This window comes from Prionailurus bengalensis, chromosome C2 (genome assembly GCF_016509475.1).
Source record: "Prionailurus bengalensis isolate Pbe53 chromosome C2, Fcat_Pben_1.1_paternal_pri, whole genome shotgun sequence".
Lineage (NCBI taxonomy): Eukaryota > Metazoa > Chordata > Mammalia > Carnivora > Felidae > Prionailurus > Prionailurus bengalensis.
In genome coordinates this window covers 62,532,431-62,555,043 of record NC_057350.1, presented here as the reverse complement: position 1 = coordinate 62,555,043, position 22,613 = coordinate 62,532,431, and the positions used below count along the sequence as shown (strand labels likewise).

Below are 22,613 nucleotides of genomic sequence, written 5' to 3'. Positions count from 1 at the left end.
ACAATTAAAAAGCAAATGAAAAATATGTTCTTAGATTATTAGATATTGTACAAAAGAAGTAAAATCATTAGGTGATGTAAAACGAGATCAAGGGCTCAGGGGCAATTGCTTTAGCAAAGGGGCTCAGGAATTGCCTGTCAGAGAAGGAGCCATTTCAGAGAAGGAGCCTTTTAAGAGACCTAAAAGGTAAGAAGGAATCAATCATGAGAAGAAATGGGCAAAGGGCATTCCAGGCAGAGGGATTAAAGAGGACCAAAGGCCCTAACGCAAGCAAAGACTAAAGGAATAGAAAGCTGGACTGTGTGGATAAAGCACCGTAAGAGAAAGACACCTTGTCATGAGACATTAGAGTTGGGCACAGGCTAGATTCTGCAGGGATTTGATGGCCAAGGTAAGGAAATCTGCTTATTTCCAGGCCTTCCTATTTTACTAGGATTCCTTAAAACCTTACTCTTTCAATTTCTAAGTTTTCTTCAGGTCATGCTTATGGTAGCTATTCTCTCAATACAAGGGTTTTGCTAGCTAGATTGCTGATCTTAGTTATCCTGACAAGGGAAAAATTGAGAAAAGGGAAAGCATGACTGGAGATAGTATTGCAGAAAACTCCAAAAATTGCTGATTTAAAAGAAATTTATATTTGGTTTATCATAGATTCATGTATAATATATAAAAATAAACAACATTATTGTTTCACTCTATTAAGTTTGGATCACTGATCAGTTTTGCTAATTAGCATTGGTCTAATACATACATGTGTGACTGGGATGTGTAGAAAATGGCTCAGGATGAAAATTTGCCATGGAAGATCAACCCAGTAATCAAAATTTGATTGTACTACTTCTCCAAAAATAAAATAAAACAAAACATGTGTGTAGAGGGACAAAATGGTCAAGAATTGGAGGACAGGATTTGAGATGCAATCACAAAGAACATGCCCCTAGGACCATCTCTCCTAGAGGATGGGTGAGACACCAGTGACTGAGAAGTGGCTCTGAAACTGACTGAAGGAAGATCAAATCCCAGCTCTACCAACTGCTAGATATTCCTATGACTTTGGGTAAACTACTTCAATTCTCTAAACCTCACTTTTCTCACTAACATGGAGTTAACAATGCGTTTTGTATGGTGTTTTTGTCAAGATTAAATTAAATAATAAAGCACACAGAGACTATATGATAAGCATTCAGTGATGGCTTTTACTATTACAATAATTTTCTTTATATCTCAAATTTATTTAATCTGTTCTTCGCTTTTATCTATCTTTCTGTCACCTTATCTTCTTCCTAAATCTGGTCCACGAGAGATCAGGCCCTGAACAAGTTTATTAAGCCTGAGAGAACACTAGGACTTTTTAAATAAGGAAGAAGGGAGGCAGAAATGAACTGGAAACCAAATGAATGAAATCTACATTCAATAAAATCTTGTCTTTCTAATATGACTTGTTACTTATGAGGATAAGTGTATTTGAAAATTCACAACATTTCATCTGTGGTGTTTTTATTGTTAAGACCTGATTCAGAAGAGACTGAAATTCTCTTGGATTTGACCATGTGGCCCCAAGATTTTCTCTATTTCATACTCAGTGCTGCAGTAAAGTGGATAGCACTTTTTTTGCCTAGCACAGTCAAAACTCCACCTATGCATAGATGTACTTTCTATCTGAGCTTTCTAATCTTAACACTCTCCTAAATGTACAGTCCTGGAACAGATTGCAGAAAGTGGCCCTCCTGTCAGGCAGAAAGATGCCTAAGTAAGCTGTTACACGACAAGAATGCACAGAAACATAGCTGGTAATAGGTCACCTGTGGGGCTGGCTCTTTCCATGTTTATTACTTTCCCAGTTTATTCTACTATCCCACCAGTTCATACACAGGCTTGTATCACACTTAATTGCCAACTTGTTGATTTGAATCTAAGCCTATTATAGGCATGGCTTATTAGGCAATTTTTTAAAAATTATTTTTATAAACTTTAAAATTATAATGTGCATACAGTAGAAATTAAAAATTTTATACCTTTTGATGACTTTCCACAAAGCGAAAATACTAGTATTACCATATCTCATGTTAAGAAATGAAATATTACCAGAATTGGTAATTGTGCCTTGTGCCTTTCCTGATATTACCTTTCCCAAAAGTAACTACTATCATGACTACTTCTTTTACTGGAGACAAGTTTTCCTTTTTTTTTTTTTTTTTTAATATAAATAGGGTCCCATAATATGTTCTCTTTCATTTTTGGCATCTCTTACTATTGTGTGTATATGCCATCTTTACCATCTTGTCATTTGCGATTAGTAACAACTTTATTCTTACTTTATAGTTCTCATAACTTTCATTAGTTTTCTTGCCTTATTGCATTACTCTTGAAGTTTATAAGAATTCTTCAATGAAGCACCTGCAGTTTACTCTGTGGGAATATTTTAATTGTTCATTAAATTTCTTCATAGATATTAACCTACTTAGATTCTCAATACATCTTGTACCAATTTCGGTAAATTGTTTTTCAAGAGATATATTATTTTCCTCTAAGTTTTTAAATTCATTGCTACTAACTTGTCTATATGTAATTTTTATATTTTTAATGTTGTAAATTCTCTAGTATTGTACATGTCTCATTTGTGGTATGTTCAGGAGTTTGGGTGGGCTTCATTTTGCTAATAATCTCACATAAGTTTTATCAATTTAATTAGTCTCTTCAGAAACTAATATTTGGCTTTATTTTTTTAATAGTATATCTGCCTTCCACTTTATTAATTTCTATTTTTTAAATTTATTTTCTTTAGTTTATTGGGGTTTAATTTGTCATTCATTTTATAGTTTCTTGAAATAAATTCTTATACTATCGTTTCCAGCCTTTTCTATTTTCTACTATATTTAAAGATAAAAATTTACTTCAAATTCTAATTTAACTGCATCCCTCAAGTTTTGATATGTGTTGTTTTCATTGTTATATTATTTAGAATATTTCCAATTTCCATTATAATTTATTTTCTTGACCTGTGCCTTATTTATAAAAGTGTTGCTTAATTTGACGTATCTGACACTTTTCTAGTTGTTTTTCCATTGTCTGTTCTTAGTTTAATTTCACTGTGATCAAAAAACATACTCTTTGAAGGATTTTAATCCTTTGGCAGTTATTGAGTTTTGCTTTATGGCACAGGATATGGTAAATTTTGGTCAATGTTCAGGTGCACTTGAAAAAAAAAAACATGTTTCATGCTGTGGTTGTGTGGAGTGTGGGGTGTTTTTATAGATCAGTTAGGTCACTATTAAATTAAGTTTTTAAATCTTCCATATACTTAACTTATTTTTTGGTCTGTTCATTTATAGCTACTGAAAAACATATGTTGAAATATTGTACTTTATGGATTTTTCTATTTTCCTTTTGGGTCTGATGATTTTTGCTGTATATATTTTAAGACTTTGCAATTGGGTATGTCTAAAATATAGAATTATATATATTATTTCATAATAATTATAAACTTTATACTTTTATTTAGGGTTTGAATTGTAGGACTCTTTTTTTTTTAACTTTCAGCCTTTTTGTGTTTTTAAATTTAAGGCGTATCTCTCTGAAGCAGAATGTGGTTTGGTATTCAGTCTGACAATGTATATTTTTAATTGCAATATTTCATGTATTTATACTTACTACAATTATTGACATTTTTATATCATGATATTATTACTTTTCTCTTGGTCCCATCTATTTTTGTATCTTTTTTTTTTCATCCATACCTTCATTTGGGTTAATCATATACTTCAAAAATTATTCCCCATTTTCTGTTCTGTTCATTATACACTCTTAAATATTATTTTTTAATAGTTACCAGGAAGATTGTGACTTGCATCCTTGACTTATTAGAGTTTAAATTGGTACTTTCACCACTTCCCAGATAAAGAAACCTTTAAATACATCTACCAACCTCTCACTTCTATTCTATAGCATATTTTAATGCAACATCTGTCTTAACCACTGCAAGATATTATTCTTGTCTTAAACTATAGATTTTAGGGGTGTCTGGGTGACTCAATCAGTTAATCATCTGATTCTTCATTTTGGCTCAGGTCATGATCTCATGGTAGTGAGATCGATCCCTGTAGTGGGTTCTACTCTCAATGTGGAGCCTACTTGGGATTCTCTCTCTCTCTCTCTCTCTCTCTCTCTAAAATAAAAATAATAAAAATAAATTGTAGATATTCAGTTAGAACACATGTTTGTCCTTTAGGGTACTCATTTATTCTGCATTACTGTGTTTCTTTGTGGAATCATTTGCCTTCTGACTGAAGAACTCCTGTTTGTTTCTCTTTTAGAGTTTAGTGTAGTTCTCCTGCTAATAAATGTTATCTATTTATTTTGAAAAACATTATTTTCCCTTCATTTTTTAATAGGTGTCTTGCTGCTATAGAATTCCAGATTGACAGATTATTTTTCATCAGTGTTTTAAAGATGCCATCCCATTGTCTTTTGCTTCCACACTTTCTGTTTATAATTCATCTGTCAATCTTATTGTTGCTCCTCTGAGGCAGTATGTCTTACCCTACAAAATGTTTTAAAACTTTCAATTTCCCTTTGATGTTCAGTGTTTATAACATGATATGCCTAGGTGTGGTTTTCTTAAATACACCCTTCTTAATGTTTATAGAGCTTCTTGGATTTATAATTCAATATCTTATGTTAGCTTGGGGAATTTCTTGGTAAGTATCTCTTTAAATATTGCTTCTGCACAATTTTACCTCTCTTCTCTGCTTCTAAAACTCCAATTACACTTGTTGCAAACTTTCTGTTATGTTCCATATATCTCATATACTCATTGCTGTATTTCCTTTTACTGAAAAAAAATTCTCTATGCTTAACTCTGGATCAAAGTGTCTTCTGATGACCCTACTTACTGTTAAATTTATCTTTTGAGCATTATTTCAAATTCTGAGATTCCTAGTACTGTTTTTAGAGATTCCATTTTTAAGTTGTCCAAGTAATCCTCTATTTTCTTAAATGTATTAATTATAAGATATTAAAGTCTGCATTTGGTAGCATCAATACCTGGATCATCTAGGGGTCTGGGTTTTTTTAATTTATTTTCTCTTAGTCTCTGGTTATTGAATCCTATATCTGGACAGGGCAGGTGATGTTTTATTGAATACCAGAAATTGCATCAGGGGCACCTGGGTGGCTCAGTTGGTTAAGTGTGCAACTCTTGATCTCAACTCAAGTCTTGATCTCAGGGTTGTGAATTCAAGCCCTGCATTGGGCTCCACAGTGGTCATGAAACCTACTTTTAAAAATAATTAAAGTAAATTAAAAAGAAAAGAAATTGTATTAAACAATATTAGTTAGAGACCCAGGTGATGCTGTCTTTCTCCAAGAAGATTTGTTTTCCCATTCTTAGGCATTTAGAGCATGAGCAGATCAACTTGACCCAGTCAAAGCTGGTCTATTTTAGACTTATTACAGTTTGAGATTAGTCTTTCAAAGGCCTCAGTTGAAATCTTGTGCTATTTAACCAAGCCTCTAAGCAACTTTAACTTCAGTTTTTATTCCTCAGTACTATGAGAATGGCAACATTTCTGCTTAGATTTTCTAGCCTCTTAGCAGCTGTTTTCTTCCTGGCTTCTTGGCATCTTGCCCCATGCATATACGTCTTAGAATTTGACACACAGCATTAAGGGAAATACCTTGTAGATCCCAGGATCGTGGCCCCTCTTGTCCTCGCTGCTTTGGTAGCACTATGTCTGTATGTATGTATGTATGTATGTCTCCCCAGTTCAAGGACTGCTGCTTTCTTTTCACCTTTTTGCCTATACTTTGTTTTTTGTTTTGTTTTGTTTTCTTTTCTTTTTGCATACTTTGAGTCAACAAATGTTCCAAAGGAAAACAAACAAAACAGCTGCAAATATGAGACTTACCTCAGTGGTTACCCTCCCTTTGGGGATTTTGGTCCCCCAAATCCAGCAGTCTTAGTTGCTTTCTGATGAATTTGAAGAGCTTTGTGGGGGTTGTTTTAATCCAACTTTTATAATTTTTCTCAAAAGAAGAGTTAATGTAATACCAATTGCTTTGTCATATTTGTCAATGGGAAGTCCTATGACATTAATTTTTATATTGACTGTGATGATTTATTTGTTCAACCAAACTGTATTAAATATGTAAGTAGATTTTTCAGAGAATGTTCTATTTGAGAGTTTGACTTTAAAATCTTTCCTTAAAATTCTTTTTGTGTTTAAAAACTTCAGAAGAAGAATACACTAAAGATGGCTTAACAAAAGATTTAACTGACTTGAGTAGGTGATAATGTCAATAATCAAACTCAAAAGCAAAATTTGTTCTTGATGATCCATCTGTGAATAATTGAGAGGTGTCTACTTGAGTAAAGAGTTTCTATGACAGTGAAGACTCTATTAAATTGAAATCGTTTTTAAAAAGCTGTTAAATAATTTTAGTTCTAAAAGCTAAGTTCTGATTTCTTCTAATGTTTCCAGCTACATTGTAAAGGAAAGGTTGTTGGACTCTAAGACCAGAAAAATTGATGGGGAGATATTTGAAATGTCACTGGTGGTTCTGTTTGTGTCAGCATGATGAGTAAAAAGAATGTTGCACTAGTATGAAGGTAATATGAATCACAGTTCAGTGGCTCTGAAGTTTCAAAAGTTGTGTGACATTTGGTGAGTACTTTCTTCTGCCTCTCATCCCTCCCATTTCTGAAGCCTGGTACAGGCTATAAACTTATATTGTAACCCTTAGTCTTCTACTTGACAGACAGAGACCCATGATCCCAGACCCCCATATGTGAATACCTAATAGAAGTCCTTAGCCTGAGCCTTGATTCAGATTAATCCTAGAAATATTTTTAGCAAGTAACAGTTTATAAGTGTTTTATTGAGCACCTACATTATGGAAAATATTTGATTAAGTCTTTTAGGGATGTATGTGAGCCATAATTTGAGGGTTTACAGCTAAATCGCCAAATAGACCAGGCAAAATAAGAATGATAACAGTTGTAAGGGAGCTGCGGAGAATACTAAAAACTGGAGCCCATATCTGTTTAGAGGAGTGTAACAAAGAGAAAAAGAAAATTAGGATAGGCTTCACAGAGAAGATAATACTTGGATCAGCATTGAAGAAATACATAGACTTTTGATAGATATAGAAATGAAAGGAATGCAGATACAGAAACTATTCAGGTGGCACAAATACTATGAGCAAATGCATAGTGGGAGGGACATGGATGGCCCAGTAGACTAGGGAGGTTAAAAAGCTGTGGTTATGGAGTCAGATAGTCTTGGGTTCAAATTCTGGCACTTGTAAGAGATGTGACCTTGAGCAATATCTTAATTCTGGGTCTCAATTTCCTTAATTGCAAGATATGGATAATGATAGTAACATAAAGAGCTATTGAAATTATTAACTGGAATAATTTGTAAAGTATTTGCCACAGTGTCAAGTATTCCATGAGTGGTAGCTAACATTACTTCAGTATTGGCAGAACAAGGCCCACTGGGCTCTCCGAGCCCTTGGGACCTATCATTTTGTTGTTGGTGTTTCCATCAGGAACAATCAAACTATATAGAGGTGGGGTTGGGAGGTGGAGTTGCAGGTTGCTGAAACTTGGCTGATGAAATCCTCTGTAAAGTTTCAAATTGACAATGGCCCAAGGGTTCAGTGTGAAACATGGGGCTGAATTTCAAATAGACAAAGCTGTCATGTTATTGATAACAATGCACGTATCCAAAGAGATTGTCTTTAATAGCCTAGGGTCGATATGCTCTTGCTTTCAATGAGAACTAATACCTCACCTTCAGTTCTTCATCTCCTCAGCAACACTAGCAAGGACATTCCCACTGAGAAGAGTTTAACACAAATTCTGAATGCCTCATCCGGCAGCAACTTCCTTCCCGAGAGGGCCCCTGAAAAGAGGATACAAGGAGACATTTATCATTACCACCAGCCATCATCCTCATTAAGTACTGTGGGAAAGCTACATTAATGATTGTTTTTAATACTAGACTGGAAATCTGTGGATCTGTTTATGTACCATTTTCCTCCTAAGGAATCCCTAGATTTTGAGCCCCAGAAGGATAGCTTCAGGGAACTTGTTCCTAAATAGCCTGTTACAAGGAGACACATTCTCCCTTAGGGAGGGAGAGAAGCAGTTACAATCAGTTGGGAATTTCCCCAAAGGCTTGTTTGAGGACTGATTCAAACATTCTTGGCCAAGTAGGATCCTCTGAGAACTACCCACAGATCCTGCTAAAAGCCTTCCCTGGGCAATAGTGAGGGCAGATGAAGAGCCAGAAACTCTAATCTCCATATGTGTGTTTAGTTCCTGTTTCAGATTAGACCTGAGAAGGTAAAGTAGCATCTCGCTGGCAAATGCCCATTTAAGTGAGAACAGCTTGATCAAAATATGCACCTGTCTATTACTTAAGGAAAATCTCCTCTGTGGAAGCTTAAAGAGGTAAAATCCCAGGGGTTAGAAGCAGACAGCCTGTCTGCTGATTTTAGGGGATAATAATCAGTCTAACAATAGAAGCAGAACAGAAAGAAAGCAGCATTCAACTTATTCTTTCTTTGAGGGTGAACACCACAACTGCGGGGAGTGCAGCTCATTTTGTCTTCCATTGAAAAAGGGAGGAACTGCCAGCTCCCAAACTTTATAGACAGGTGGGTACAGCTGGTCTAGGAAGACCAGGAAGAGCCAATCTGGATGAAGTATTCTGAAGAGAAGTCAGAGCCAAATCAAGGAAGAATGAGAATGAACCCCGAATCTATCTTAGCCCAGTGGATGTCCCTGAACTCTTCCTAGTGCGCTCTGATGTGCATGCAATGTTCCTGCGTCACTGGTTCACTTGCTGCACCAGAGGTGGAAACTTCTTCCAAGTGGTTCTACATGACTTGTTCCATTACTGAAATGCTATTCTTTCTATCGTAAATGCTCACCTTTCAAATCTCATTTCAAATGTATTCATCTCTTGAACCTTACAACTGAAAATGATATTCTCTTCTGAACTCTTCTGTTGTTCATCCATGCAATTCACTAAGTACTTTTTTATTGCATTGCATTATGCTTATTTGAATGTAGGCTCATCTCCTTTCACTAGACTATGAAATCAATCTGTGAAAGCACTAATGTTGACAACTATATACAAGAAGTCTGTTAAATCCACGGATGCTAGTTTCCTTCTATTTTCACCTTTAACATAAACCCAAAAGTTCAAGATTGGTCTTTATCCAGTGTTTCCAAAATGTGCATTTCACTTGCATGAATGCATATTGGAATGCCTTAGAAATACTAATTCCTAGACTTTACCACAGATCTACTGAATCAGAATCATTGGTGGGGGATCTGGAAATACGCATTTTAACAAGCCTATCAAGAGTTTTTAGTACATACTGAAACTTTAGAGGAGGGAATCACCGTGTTTATGGTTATTAGATGAAGCAAAAACAAACGATGTGAGTGAAACTAGAAACACTGCAGTTCAAATTTTGCATACAAGGGACTGGACCACTTTTCTGCATGTTGCACTTTTTTAAAGTACTTATTCTCCAATGCCCAATTGTTTTGTAATAGTGTGACCTAATTATCAGCTTAGAGAGGAAAAGTGGACTCAATCATCATGGTTTAGCTTTGTCTGAGTTTTTACAAGCAGACCGTTTTGCTCCTTCATATACCTATAAAATCATTACCTTTGATGATAGGAAATACTTGCACTTTTATAAGAGTGTCAGGTTTTCATATAAAGAAGAAAGTAATAACACACACTTGATACTGGACCACATTTATGACGGAACTCAAAAGAGACACTAAATTTGTTTGCAAACCTATTTCCTTATTCATTTTCTTTCCTTAACCTAGCCTTCCTTTTCTGTCTTTGTATAGCATGACTCTACTATTTCTTCCTTTATCAACTAGCCAGATTATTGGTTCTCTTTTGCAGAATATCCATTTCAATAGATTTTATTAAGTATTATCAAGTTATTATATAACTAATAGGTAAAACATAATGGAAAAATAACAATAGTTTTTTAAAAGAAATAAGACATGGGGCGCCTGGGTGGCGCAGTCGGTTAAGCGTCCGACGTCAGCCAGGTCACGATCTCGTGGTCCGTGAGTTCGAGCCCCGCGTCAGGCTGTGGGCTGATGGCTCAGAGCCTGGAGCCTGTTTCTGATTCTGTGTCTCCCTCTCTCTCTGCCCCTCCTCCATTCATGCTTTGTCTCTCTCTGTCCCCCCAAAAAATAAATAAACGTTGAAAGAAATAAGACATTATCCTTCCGGAAACAATCTGGTGTAGTGAAACAAGCATAATGCTAAATCCTTAGATAAAGTCAGTGCCTACTTGTTTTGTTCTATTTTAGATTACACATTTCCCCTTCACTTTTTTGTATTATATGTCTTTTTAAGATAGAGACTCTTAAGACCTCAGTGTTAAATTTGTTTCATCATTTGTGAGAACCCAAATTTTCATTAATGGAACGTCTCTATTCGCATACAACAACCTAATTCTGTGGCAGGCATTAAGTCATTTCATGACCTCCAATACTTGCTTTTAAGGTCAAAGAGCATTCCTTTTGTTATTTTGTTCATACACATATATATATATATATATATATATATATATATATATGAAAAGGCATAGAGGAAGATGGAATAAAAACTATCAAATTCTATGTTCTTAAATTAATATTTATTGAATACCTGCTATAGCGGTGCTATTCATTCAAAAGAAAATTAGACAAAATACTGAAATGGATGAATCCAGTGTCTCATAAGTTAGATACTCACAGAAGCAAAGCATATTTTTCAGTTTGGAGGTTTGCATGAATGTTTGTTTTGGTAGCCTTAGAGGACTGCAGTTGTTCCCATACTGAAAATCACTATTAGTCATTCATATTGATGTGTCACCATTTAATAAGACGCACCTAGACAATTAAGTTTTTGTCTGTAATGAGTCTTTTTTTTTGCATCCATTTTATGTAAATATTTCTCTTTTTTTAAGTTTATTCATTTTGAGAGAGACAGAGACAGTGTGAACAGGAGAGGGGCAGAGAGAAAAAGAGAGAGAAAATCTCAAGCATACTCCTTGCCACCATCAGAGTGTGACGTGGGGCTCAAATGCACGAACCATGAGATCATGACCTGAGCCGAAACTAAGAGTTGAATGCTTAACTGGCTGAGCCACCCAGGTTCCCCTTATGTAAATATTTCTTAAAACTTTCTATAATTCAAAACTCACATTATTCAGGACTGATTCTACCAAAGGTGGTGTGGATTGATGTTCTGCTTAGCTAAGGCAGTACCTCTATTTGGGAAGAGCATACATATAGTTTACAGTTTATTCAACATGCCATCTCTGATAAAATATCGTTGTTGACTTTCTGTTAAATATTTTGGGAAATACTCATTGTGGAAGGAAAACTGACATAATAGGAAATCCAAATGGTTAGGTATTGGAAAAGTCAGTTCAAATGTGGAAATCATAAAATATACACATCCCATGGGCATTTCAATATTGCAGTGTACATGAATGAGTGTACATTCATCTCCTCGTCTCTTGACTTAGGATTTTAGTAATTTTTGTGAGTCTGCTCATTAGAGTTCAGTGTCATTTTTCTCTCATAAACTATGTCCATAATAATCTTCAGTTTCCAGGGGCGCCTGGGTGGCGCAGTCGGTTGAGCGTCCGACTTCAGCCAGGTCACGATCTCGCACTCCGTGAGTTCGAGCCCCGCGTCAGGCTCTGGGCTGACGGCTCAGAGCCTGGAGCCTGTTTCCGATTCTGTGTCTCCCTCTCTCTCTGCCCCTCCCCCGTTCATGCTCTGTCTCTCTCTGTCCCAAAAATAAATTTAAAAAATGTTGGAAAAAAAAAATAAAATAATCTTCAGTTTCCTGTTTTATATATTTTTTAAGTGCAGTGAAAGCCGAAAGCCCTTTGTAAAACAACCTGAGTGCAGTATTTTTGCAGTTGCTTTCTTTCCTTTACACTTGTCTTACACACATCCAGCATGATAGTAATGTTTAAGCAACTTTTCTGTAGTGAATATTTCCAATGTCTTGAATATAGTTCAGATAAAAACCTTTTCTTTCACACATATATTTCAGCAATTTATACCACATTACATTAAATTACTTAATTACAATTAATAGTCCAACTGTGAGAAACAGGTTTGAAAATACACAACCATATCATAGTTAACAGCTTAACTGTGGAAGAGGTATGTAGCCATACAGAATTAGCCCATACCATTCAACATGCCGTGGGCATCCATAGGGGATGGAGTATTAGGTAAGGCAGAGGAATAGTGTTAAGTAAGGCAGTTGTGGTAAAGTGAAGGCTTATGAAGATTAAGAACTATGTTTAAAAATTTATGTATAACACGAGACATTTCATTTTTATGCCACCATACTTCATTTTTTAAAATTACAATTCATGGGACACCTGGGTGGTTCAGTCAGTTAAGTGTTTGACTCCGGGTTTCAGCTCAGGTCATGATCTCATGGTTCAGGAATTCAAGCCTTATGTTGGGCTTTGCACTGACAGCACAGACCCTGCTTGGAATTCTCTGTCTCCCTGTCTCTCTGCCCCTCACCCACTCTCTCTTTCTCTCTCAAAAATTAATAAACATTTTAAAACTTAAAATAAATATTTAAAAATGAAAATAAAAAGGAAAAAAGATAAAATTATAACACTATTGCATTGAGCTATATTTCCTACACATTGTACCTAAAATTCCAGAAACTGATATCAGGTGCTGCTGCTGATGATTTGGATGATACAGTGGTAGGTTCTCCTCAAAGGAAAATTTTATATTAGAAAATGCTAAAAGTAAGTAGATCAATAGGATACAGGTTTTCAGGTTAAACAATGCTTTGTGATCTAAAAATTCCTAAAGATGAATATTATTTTAATGGAATACTTAGTATATAATTCATGACTATATGAAAGAGATAAAATGTGGAGAAAAGTTAAAATTAATTAAAATATCTGAATATAGTTTATGTACTTAACCAAATGACAACAACTGTTGATTGCAGCTTATCTCAGACAAGTTTCTCAGATTTAATTTGCACATTTCCCCAAACTTTTTTCCTGAGGTAAGAATTCCTTTAATTTTGCTTAAATTCAGCGTGGCAATTCTATTATATGCTCTGTTAAATGTATTTCCTGCATCTAGAGCTATACCCAAAATATTATAAGTGCTTAATCTAATACTTTTAAATGAAGGAGTTGAATAACTTAACTTTGGACATGACTTTTTCCCCTGACTTAAAGATCTCCAAAAGCTAGTTTTTTAGATTGCTCCTTTCCATTATCACCTAGAAGTCTCACTTTTCCTCCTTAACTCTGGATGATAGTTATAGGTCTTTGTCAATTCCCTGAAAGGCCAGAATAAAAATGACCTTCTATCATCACTTCCAATTTTCTGTCAAGACTGAAATCAAAAGGAGTCTGTCAAACATATCACTTGTCAATTTTCTGACTACTTATCCTCTATCAAGAAAATATTATTATTTTGGCAATAATATTATTATGGTTATAATATTGTCTCTGTCTCAAGCAAACTAAACATTTAAAACAGGCTTGAGTAGAGAGAACAAAATCAGTTTTACAGTTTATGATTTTCTCATAGTAGGACATCCCTTAATGACCAATATATAATTATAAAAAGGAGAATTGATCATGTAATGTGCCAGGTATTGTGTGCAGATGATAAGAGACATTACTGAAATGAGGAGGAACCCATGTAGGATCAAGTAATTTGTCCAGAGTCCCACAACCATTATATGGCCAATCCAGGATTCTCTTTCCATGAGAATTCAGTCTTTCTGTGTTTTCAAAATGGATTAACAAATAGTAAAGAGGAAAAAATCTAATAAATAAAAGCTTGATGTGCTCAGAGTGAAGGACTTAGTTTGTTCTGATTTCTGAAATGCTAGTAGCAGCAACTCAGATCTATGCCATGCTGATCTTTAATGCAATTTTTTTAAGTTTATTTATTTATTTTGAGAGAACAGAGATAGCATGGGCAGGGGAGGAGCAGAGAGAGGAAGAAAGAGAATTTCAAGCAGGCTCCGTGGTGTCAGCACAGAGCTGGACTCAGGGCTTGAACCCATGAAACAACGAGATCATGACCTGAGCTGAAACCAGAAGTCAGACACTTAACCGACTGAGCCACCCAGGCACCCCTCCTTGCAATTTAAATGAGACCAACACAATATTTGGCAGGACCCACTCTCCTCACTAGAGTAAAAATCCATATGGAATCGAGTCTCTTAGCTTTCCCAGCTACTAAGTAGTATTGCTGTCTAAAGCAAACAAGATATTTTAAGTAGCAAAGCACTGAAAGATACTGGAAGTGTAAGAAAGTATGGCTCTTTCAGACTTCCAGTTCAATTTGCTTGTTTAGAGAGGTTTAGATGTGACTTATAGAGAAGGTTAAAGACCTTGCCTGGTGGGTGTTCAATAAATGTTAATTGAACTGAATTGAATTGAGACCCAAGTTCAAATCCAATTTAATACCAAAATAGTGAAAGTTTGGTCAGATCACAAAGTCACAAGTGATGGGATTGCCTGGGACAGGTATTAACAGCATGTGCGGTGGGAAGAAAAGAGAGGAGACTGGCAGGACACCTCAAATTACGTTTTGGGTTCTGAAAGAGTGCTATTTACAGCCAAGAGGTGTCATGACACCTTGCTAGCTTTTACAGATACTAAAACATTTTGCTATTTCTTGAAATTGTCATGATGTGAAAAATCCTTGTCTTTTCTTTTCTTACTCCCCCAAAGACAACCCCCATCCTGCCACTCTGAGATAGGAGTCTTCTCATAAAATACAGCAGGTGCAGAGCTATGTCTCCAAATCTGAAAGAAATAAAGTGGCAACTACCCAGCCAGTCCCCCGGAAAGTAGACCTTTTGAAATCATGTCCTAATGCAGCAGAGAAGGAGATGAAGAGATAACTCAGTAGAAAACAGCAGAGCCACTTGTGTTAGTCCATTCAGACTGCTGTAACCAAATACCATGGTCCAGGTGGCTTATAAATAACAGACATTTATTATTATTTATTAAGGAGTGCATTCGTTGTGATGAGCACCAAGTGATATATGGAATTGTTGAATGACTATATTGTACATCTGAAACTAATATAAAACTATATGTTAACTAACTGGAGTTAAAATAAAACTCAAAAAGTGAGAAAAAAAGAAAAAAAAAGAAAAGAAAAAAGAAATCAGAACATTTATTTCTCACAGTTCTAGAGGCTGGGAATCTAAGATCAAGACTCCGGTAGATTCAGCGTCTGATAAGAACTAATTTCCTACATGGCTGTCTTCACCACAATCTTATATGACAGAGGGGCAAGGGAATTCTGTTGGACCTCTTTTATGAGCATACTAATCACATTAATTAGGGCAGATTCATGCCCTAACCACCTCCCGAAATTCCCACCTCGAAATACTATCACCTTGCGGATTAGGATTTTAACGTATGAATTGGCTTGGCGGCTTATACGAAAATTCAGATCATAGTACCACCTATGCCTGATGGACTTCCATTCTGCTGGAACCAGCATCATGTGAAGTGCAGCTCACACTCTACATCCCTGAGGACTATGAGGCAAGATTGTGGTTTGCCATAATATGGATTCTTATCACTTAACTTTCTCAAGAGGCTCTTTATCCTACATCACTTTCTCAGAAAATGGAGAAGTCACGTCTCTTAGGCCTCTCATGTCTCCATTTCGCTCATCACCTTGGAATCAAGACTGCCATCTTACAGTGAACATTGTACAAAATCGCCTGCATTAAGTGAGCTTTACTGCCTCCGTTCCCTTCCTCCTTCTCTCCTTCTTTCCTTTCTCATTTCCCAAACAGGATGCAGCCAAAGAGATTGTCAAGTGTCTGGCACAGTGAATAAGGGTTGAAAGACTACAGCACATTCTTTATTCATTAAACCAAAAGAAAACCTGTGTCTGGGAGTACAATATGATCACATAAAAAATTGTATTTACATATCTTGTTTATGAAGTCAACCTTTCCTTTCCTTTTCTTTTTCAAGATTATATTTAACATTCTAGAAACTGTCATTCTCCCCCCTCCCCGCACCTGGTGAATTTTTCGTGTTTGATCTCATTCATGTTTTACCCTTTTTCCAAATAAAATAATTCAATGCTCACTTCTTGAGACATTTTTCTTTAAGCTTGACCAATTTCCTAATCCTACTCATTACATGTATGTAATGATTTTAAAACCCTCCCAAAGATATAGCTGGAATAAGAAAAGAAATATATATAACATTTTCTAGCTGGAATCCATCCAAGGTACCAAGTCTGGAATCTTTATTGTTAGAAAATGGTGTGGAAGCCCAGACAAGCCAATTAATTTGTCCCAGACTGCAGAGCTGGTCAGTGACACAGCCAGGACCATTACATGCACAAGTTCTCTACATATGGAAACAGAGCCAGATGTAAGTAATCTGTGCAGAAAAGAAAATAAATTGTCTGGAGCACCTGAGTGGCTCAGTTGGTTAAGCATCTGACTAAAGCTCAGGTCATGATCTCACAGTTCATGAATTTGAGTCCCGCATTGGGCTCTGTGCTGACAGCTCAGAGCCTAGAGTCTGCTTCAGATTCTGTGTCTCCCTCTCTCTCTGCCCCACCCCATTCACACTCTGCCTTTCTCTCTCTCTCTCCCTCTCTCTCAAATAAGTAAACATTAAAAAAGAAAATAAATTGTCTGACTTAATGTGAAAATGCATTTTATCTGCTTAAACCATTAGTTCATCAAGTACTCCTATCTTACATAATACAGTACCCAATTGGTCATGATCCAAATGTTCAAATAAAACATAGTATACTTATATTTTACACAGGACTTTTATTCAATTCAATAATACTTTTAAAACACAGTATAAACTATACATATAAGGAAACAATCTGAAGGAATAAAATGTTTTAAGGTAAATAAATTTAAGCTCTTGAGTTCAAAGGCCATACCTAAAAGATATTGATAGAATTCTGTTTTCCATTGTACAATCTTCCCTAATTGCTCAAGCCACGGCTCCATCTTTCTTCTTTCCTCTCAGTGCCAACATTGTAAGAAAAGTGTATTACAGTTATTGTCTCTGCCATCTTGGCTTATATTAATTTTACTTGCTGACTTCTGTCCTAGACACTCTATTTTATCCTACAGAAGTTAACAACACCAAATGGCACATCTTCATTTATAGCACTGCAGCTTTTGATACAGTTGACTCTCCTCTCCTTGTCCCATAACACTTTACCAAGGTTCTACTAACTCTTTGGATGGCTATTCATCTCCTTGCCACCTGAATATAGAAATTATCCTCATTTTTCTGCCACTGGTCTTCTCTCTCTACACACTCTTTCAGGGCTGATCTTCTGCCTATGTATACCAGAGCTTAAAAGCAGGCTGTATTGAACTCTTGGCCTGAATTTCCATGCCTGCTGGTAATTTTATTTGGATGTCTTAGATACTTCCTTTTCAACATGGCCAATAGATCTTTTTAATGACAACTAGTTTCTCTTAATGTTGATAATTCTTTCCATATTTATCTAGCTCTATCTTCCTTCTCTTTTGCTTCCTAAATTTAGTCATTCACAAAGCCTATTGATCTTCTCTCTGTAACATCTCCCAACCCATCATATCCTTTTCATTACCACTTACCTGAGCAAAAAATACAGAATTCTAACAGGTATTTCCTACCTTCAACCTCTCTTACTCCAAACCATTCAAAATTACCACTGCAGAGTCAAATTTTCTAATGCTCTGCTGCTCTGCAGCTGTCACTACACTATGAACACCCTTCAGTGGTTTCCCATTGCTATCATAGTGGAGTCCAAACTCAACTTGGCATGCATGGCCACGACAGAGCCTGCCTATACTTGTCTAGACTTGGAAAACTTCCTTTTGTGAGTTCTGTGTTCCAGCCCTCCTTGGCTGCTAGTTCTCAGTGTGTTCACTCCAATTCCCCTGCTTTATTTTCTCTTTCTTCCCCTGAATCATTATCAGTTGAGAGAAAGCTCAAGGACTAGCTCTGTCCCACCTCCTTCTCTAACAGCCTCTAACATGTCACCTCCTATCTCTGTCACATGCCTGCTATTCAACATGGAGAGTTATTTGTGCCAGTGTTTTATGTCTTCATTTGAATTGGATTATATCTCTTCAATTTAATATGCATTCCTTGGCCATTACTCTCTTATTTATACAGTGATTTCCACATGGTTAGTGATCAGAAAACATTTTTAGTTGAATTAATATTTCCCTAGTAAATAGAGTCATGAGATGGATATTTTTTAAATGATTACCATGTTAGAAATACTTAAAATTGATAAAATAAAATACCTAGATATGATGTATAGAACTATTCCATGTGTTTTAATTTTTCTTCCAAACTGACCACTCTATAACTTTTCTAGCATATAAGTTATGCTATATGTGCAAAATAAGATTTAGGTAATAATTTTTTAGGCTTTAGCTTTAACAGTGAACCATCTCTCCTCTATATCCATAATTGACTATTCAGCAATTCTGGAATCCATCCTGCTATCTTATTATACATCTGGACATTGTTTTTAAGTTTATTTATTTATTTATTTATTTTGAGAAAGAGAGAAACTGGGGGAAGGGCAGAGAGAGAGGGAGAATTCCAAGCAGGCTCCACACTGTCAGCACAGAGCCTAATGCAGGGTTCAAACTCAGGAATTGTAAGATCATGACCTGAGCTGAAACCAAGAGCTGACATGTGTTTAACTGACTGAGCCACCCCACAGTCCCACACGTCTGAGCTCTTGTGCACATTTTCCCCATTACCTGGAATGACCTGAGTCCCCTTCCCCCAAAAAACTTTTCTTAGTAAAAAAAAAAAAAAAAAAGTATCCATTTGGCCCAGCTGAATATACAATTTTTCTGTAAAGTTTTTCCCTGCCAGTCAGTTAGAATTACATAGAAGTCAAGAGCATGGTCACTGTGGTCAGAAAACCTAGGCCCAAATTCTGGTTCTTTTATTTCCTCAGTGATTTAAGGTAAAACAAAGTTTTAAAAAAGTGGGAATATCATAGTATGTTCCTCATAAGTTGTTTAAATAACATAATAAATGATAACTGTATAATCATCGTCTTACTCATACCTTAATGTCACCAAAGCATTTCCTTTGTATCCCTGTCATGACACAACAATTTTCACAGTCTTCCTTATACCGTCTTTCTATAATTTAAGTTAATGTCTGTTTCATCTTTGCATCCCCCACAGTGCCCAGGTCAGTGCTAAGTTTATATTATTTGCTATGTCTTAAGGTTTAAACTCATAAATTTTGGAGACAGATAAAACTGGGTTAAAATCTCCACTTTGTTACTAGCACTCTATTTTGGGACAAGTTACTCAACAATTTCTGAGCCTCAGTTACTCCTTAAACTTGGAGTAATAATACTTTCTACCTCATGGATTTCTTACTAAATAAGGTAATGATGACTGATACAGGAATTTGTGTAGGATGAGTTAGGTGCTCAGAAGAATACCTATATGGTAGACATTCCATTAATCTTGAAATCTGTGCAGATATTTTCATGGGAGAGCTTTTCCACAATTTTAAAGGTGGGTCATGACAAGGAGAAAGGAGAGATGTGGTGCAGGGAGGGTGCTCTCAACAGGACCCTCTCTCGTCCAAGAGCTCATTTGTACCTACAGTCTGACCCTATGCCTCAGAGCATAAGAATTACTTTGATCCAAACCCCTGACACTTGATTTCATTCTTCTCTTTGTGAAACAATCTCATTAGAGAAATCGTGCTGCTGAGAAAGCAGGTCACTCAGCTGGGGGCAGGCAAAGAAAGTTTGCTCGGCTTAGTCATGACCTCCATGAAAAGTGAAGTGTTAGTGAGGAGCCCTGGGATTTGCAGCGTGCCATGGCCAAGGTTTTCACCAGAGGCCGCTGGGAGTTTGGGCAGAAGGAAATGTAATGAAGGGGTTGACTGAAGCGCTGCTGTGTGTGTTAGCTTCAGTTCTCCCCTCCTGGTTAGTAATGAGCTCTCTCCCCATCTGGCGGGAAATCCCGGATGGAAGAAGGAAGCAGGGTGCTGCCAAGGGTGATATTGGCAGCGATATATTTAGAATAAACACCCGACTGGGTTGCTCATCATCTTCAGTCAACATTGACCTTATCATATTTTTTGTAAGAACAGAAATATTCATTAACGAACCTAGGACTATCTTCCGTTTAAGACAATTTCTTTTTAATTAATGTATATAATTTTTTATCATGTTACCTTTATAAAATGTAATAGAAAATAATAATAAAAGGCAATAGAATATGCCATTAAGATTTTCAGGCTCGCATCCTCACCTCAGACGTGGAGGACCAGATGACCTCCCCAAAACAAGCCAGGAAAAAGCCCCCATGGTATTAGGGTGTTTAGAGACAGAAACTTCCAAAGATAGATATCACTGTTAATCTCCTCTCATCTTTCAAAGTGGGAAAAGCAAAGGTTAGCACGTAAGCTGCCAATGAAATACCTTGCTACACTTTAAAGCCCTTCAAACTGAAAGATTCATAAAAGTTCATTGGATTATGTGCTATTCAGTGACACAAAGTTAAGAAGTAAAGATAAAAAATGCAAGTCCCATTCAGTGGATTTTTTTCTTACATATTTCTCTCCTTTTACTTACTATAGACTGGGTTTCCCAGCCAGATCTCTCCAAGGATATACTGAGGAGGAGACTGTCCTACCTAATAAAACTTTACTTTTCCTAGTAGCAAATTAGCCACGTGAAAGCCATATTGTTACTTTTGAATCTCTCAGTATCCGTCCTGGAAGAGGTGCTTAAATATTAAAGCAAAAACAAAACTCCCAACACTGCTAGACCCATAATAGTTGCCTATTAGACGCTTATTCTTTTCTTTTAGATGTAATGCCACAAGGAACAAAGGCTTCATTCTGACCCTCAAAAAATAAATCTGTAACTTTAACTGAATGAGTCTTTTTCTTAATTCATCATGCATCAGACCCAACCTTAAAATGGATGGAGCTGGTGTTGGAGTCGTACACCAAGCCACTGGTTATGTGGTTAACTACATAACTGACCCTTTGTTCCATTCTGAATTCTGTACCCATCAGTCTCAATACTTCACAAGACCTATTTTACATGTCACTCAAAAAGGGATCTGGTAAACTCATAGCTCTGATGTATAAACATTCATTGTGTGAACCTATTATGTGTCAGGCACTATTTATTTCAGGAATGCTGGTGCTTTTTAGATGACCACTGCAATAAAACTACACTTAACCACTAAGGACTGAAAACAAAAGGAGAACTTCAATGAATTAAAAGATGCAGAAGTGGAAGGGAACCACTTAGCCCTTTCAAGTTACCTTGAAGCTTGCTACTTTTATGACCACATCATAGACCCAGGCTTGTGTATCTTATGAAGGGCTCTTTTTTGTTTTTGTGACATTATGTTTCTTTATACAACAAATGCATAATTTCATAGCATTCTTGAGTAGGAGAGAAATTTGTTATCCACCTGTTTAACTGGTAAAAGTTACTAATCTAAGATTACACAACTGATTAATGGCTAAGCTTCTGCCGAACAGCAAATTCTTTACTCTCTGCCAAGATATTTTATAAAATCCACTATGCTCAAAGATCAGGGTGCATATTCAACCTACCTGCTCAGTATATCCAGGATATTTTCTCTTCAGAGCCACTGCCAAGAAACTAAAGGAGAAGATTTCTTCATATGCTCACCCACTCCACTACTATTTAGAATATATAATTTGTTCAAATACTACCAATTTGAGGATTGAAGCCTGGCATTTGAGATAATGTCACACATAGAGTCCTACATGGCCTATTTAGCTTTGTCCAGATTTGTGACCTTCACCCATTCTTATAGGCCCTTCCTGCCTTTTAAAAGCTCTATGTCTCCTCCTCCTGACTCTTGCAGATTAAGGTGGTTTTTTTTTTTTTACTACTTTGCCATGCATTCTAGTCTTTATTCCTAAGTTAATCAATTGATCACCTTAATTTCTCCCCGTAGGGTATTGCTTTACAGGTGGGGGCTAGGACACCTCTTTATCTAGTTACATTCATGGTCCACAATAATCAGCCAAGATTGCCATGAATATTATTATAGCTAAGGGGTACCTAACTAGCTATGTTCAACTTCTTATAGTGTACACAACAATAAATCGTAAGTCAAATAAGGAACAAAAGGCACATTACCAACCCAGCATTTGTGACTCTAATCTTCTTTCATATAAATCCTTGCCTCTGTATTCCTATTTCTGCCCTTAACATCTCAAGTGAAAATAGCTTAACCATCTCCCAGGATTCTCATTTTCCTCACCATTTGCTTTCTTTGGCCTGTGACCTGAGATGCATGGTTACATGCATGATTTCCCCATGTTGGGATCAAGTATCCTGAATATTCTGGACTCATGATCTTCTGCCTTTCATTCTTACCCTGTGTGCCTCTTCTTCACCAATACCTCCAACCTCTCCCTGGCCCCCCTCCCCCCGTCATAGTCACTTTGTTGCACTCTGCCTTTCTTGCCAGGGGTCATCTCACTTGGATAAATTCAGCAAATCTTGTAAAACA

General features: G+C 36.4%; 1 protein-coding gene across 3 annotated transcripts in view; it reads left to right on the top strand.

Moving 5' to 3' along the window:
• The window catches only part of LOC122492270 (limbic system associated membrane protein), a 660,170-nt gene that overhangs the window by 494,945 nt on the left and 142,612 nt on the right, over window positions 1–22,613 (top strand). The window lies entirely within an intron of this gene.